The sequence below is a fragment of the Monopterus albus genome, unplaced genomic scaffold, assembly GCF_001952655.1.
Source record: "Monopterus albus unplaced genomic scaffold, M_albus_1.0 scaffold19.1, whole genome shotgun sequence".
In the NCBI taxonomy this organism is placed as follows: domain Eukaryota; kingdom Metazoa; phylum Chordata; class Actinopteri; order Synbranchiformes; family Synbranchidae; genus Monopterus; species Monopterus albus.
The window spans coordinates 2503256-2506053 of record NW_018127899.1 but is presented as its reverse complement, the minus strand read 5'-3'; the positions used below and the strand labels follow the sequence as shown (position 1 = coordinate 2506053).

Here is a 2798-nt window from a genome sequence, read left to right as displayed (position 1 = left end):
CTTCTGGACAAAAGTGTCCAGACTGTCAAAAATGTTTTGATTGAAAGTCCAGATTTGCGAATTTTCTCATCTTGGAAATGTAATCTTCCATTTTGATAAGGCGGATTGTAAAGGAAATAAACAAGCACGAAGAAGATTGTAGGTAGCGCAAGAATCTGTGGGCTCACTAGCGCCCTCTGCCTTGAGGCAGGCATACTGTTTGCCTCACCGAGTAACTTTTTTACTGGGTTTTATGGTTAATCTGCGAGCCTAAACACGTTACAGAACTACATTTTATACATTATCCAGATTATGGCAAGGCAGAGCATATAATCAGAGTGTTTGAAAAGCATTTTATTTACGATATATAGAGGGACAGCGACACACTATTGGCATCGCAAACAGTTTGTGAGGATTACACGATCCACCGAGAGGCACAGCAAAGTGCTGCATCATCGCGCATCACCTCCATGTATTTGAACGGGACATACGAAAATTCTGCTATTCTTTAATGAAAAATTCCTTCAACATCGGATTCGAACAGTAAAGGGGCCTACAACACACACCAGCCGACAAATATTAACATTTATTATATTTTATGGTTAACTGTTTTTTTTTTTTCAAGATTGACAAGGGAGGCTCTGCCTCACCTGCCTCCCCTGACCGCACGTCACTGCCTGGTACAGAACAACCACTCCATCATCATCAGAAAGATGGAGATGATTGTGAACTTCAGAAGGACTGACACTCCCCTTTACATTGGGAGGGCCTGAGGTTGAGGTGTTGTCCTGTTTTAAATGCTGGTTTCACGTTACTGACATCCTCATAGACTGGCTTGTTAATCACTAGTATTGTTGTAACATAGTCTCAGGTCACCAGTAGCAGCACTGAGTGCTTTGCTTATTTTATACAGTTTGTTTATTTACAGGGTGACACAGTGGTTAGCGCTGTCACTTCACTGCAAAAAGGTTCTGGGTTCGAGCCCCGGCTGACCCGGGGCCTTTCTGTGTGGAGACTGTTCCTCCCACAGTCTAGAGACATGCAGCTTAGGTTGACTGGTAACTCTACATCACTCCTGTGTGGTTGTTTGTCTACATGTCAGCTCTGTGATGGACTGGAGACCTGTCCAGGGTGGACCCCGACTCTGGCCCGGGGCCAGCTGGAAGAGCTGGGACTATGGGACTAACCATTACTGTCATTATTAATGTGCTGACGATTCTCACCATCACTGAATCGCTTGGTCTATAAATGAACGTCTGTCTGACGGTTCTACTGCATTCCGCTGTAAATGTCAGCGTCTGGTAGAAAGTGAATAAAGTCACTCGGCTCTTATTGGACGCCGCAGGAGAAAGACGTCTTTCTTTCCTTATTCCACCTCTCTCTGCCACTTCTCCGGGTACAACGCTCGTTCTCCACCGTTAATCTCAGTTTTCTCCATATATGCACGTCGCCATCTCATTTCTCAAACGGAATTTCTCTTTCAGTCTCAGGCGAACGCACACAGGAGTGAACCTCATCTAAACTCTTAGACACTCGCAAAAAACACTTGCGCACACACGTGTTTTCATCTCCATCGCGCACAAAACTACAGCAGCAAACCCCGAGGGGAACACATACACGCCAATGACAAAAATAATCCAGCCGCGTGTACGTAGGAAACGGCTCCGTACATGCACGAGCACAAGTACGTTACTTTTAAAATTATGATCTATTCCGGGCGCGCGCGCACACACACTGCACATCGCACACAGGTGTAAAATACTGGCAAGCACACATGCACCTTCTTACGTGCACATGCAGACTGACGTTTAGATTTTTAAACACTATTGGTGAACATACATGCACGCGCATGGAGGAATCAGCACGAGCTCAAGTTGCATTCCAGCAGAATCAGCGGAAAACCCTGAAAGTGAGCCGAGATCCGAGACCCCGTAGGCTGAGTGCCTCGTGACTGATCGATATTGACCGACTTACTAATGTATTGATTGGTTTTGCAGGTGGATTTACAAGACAATTATCGGGGTCCCCTCAGTGAATACTCCTAGCTCGGACATGGCCCCCTCCCAAGACTTAAGACGGATTATAAGGCTGATAAAAACGTGTTTTAATCATCGACCTCCTGACATTTACTTGATAATTGATGAAAAATTTTAAACCTGTTAAATCTTTTCAGTTATAACACCGAGATGTGTGCAGGTACCTTCCTCTCCGCAGGAGGAGCAGGTGTTTCCTCTCGGTGTCACAAGTCAGCCAGATGTTTCTATGTCCAGCTGTTTTGTTACATCGCACAAACGCTCACCTGATCCAGCCCCGCATCAGCATCCATTCAAAATAAAACCATATCAAATCCAAATCCACTTTTTTGCAGAGCAAAGCCGTTCGTGGTCCTCAGAGACGGGGTGAATTCCTCTAAACTGCAGGCTGGTGACGCGACGGAGCTCGGGTCCCCCTGTTCTCCCACGGGCAGCACTCAGATATCAGCATCCACACAGTAAACACATGTTCACGTCGGTTTGTGGAAAAGGCTGAAATCGCAGACGCGCGTCTGGTTTCGCTTCTAGGGGCTCCGAAGTGCGCGATGTGGTGCGGCGCGGGTGTCCTGCGTCACAGGCTCATCGCAGCAGCCGAACCCAGGCTGTTGGGAGTCTCAGGGACCCGTCAAGTTCCCGGGTCACAGAGCTGGTCTCCGGTCTGAGCAGGGTCAGCATGATCCTGGACCCGATGGAGAGGGAAAAGTGCGTTTGGACAAATACATCAAACCAAACCAGAGAATGCGCATCATGTGCACTAACGGATGAAGTTAATGGGCTCCACCACGC

At 47.2% G+C, this 2798-nt stretch overlaps 1 protein-coding gene across 2 annotated transcripts in view; it reads right to left on the bottom strand.

The window, feature by feature from the left end:
• The window catches only part of LOC109956402 (metabotropic glutamate receptor 8-like), an 81893-nt gene extending 79095 nt beyond the window's left edge, over window positions 1-2798 (bottom strand). The window contains exon 1 of one of the 2 annotated variants that reach the window (XM_020593486.1): window positions 2180-2798. The gene's annotated coding sequence lies outside the window, so the exon portion shown is untranslated. The remainder of the gene's footprint in view (window positions 1-2179) is intronic. The other variant, XM_020593487.1, reaches the window with a different exon arrangement.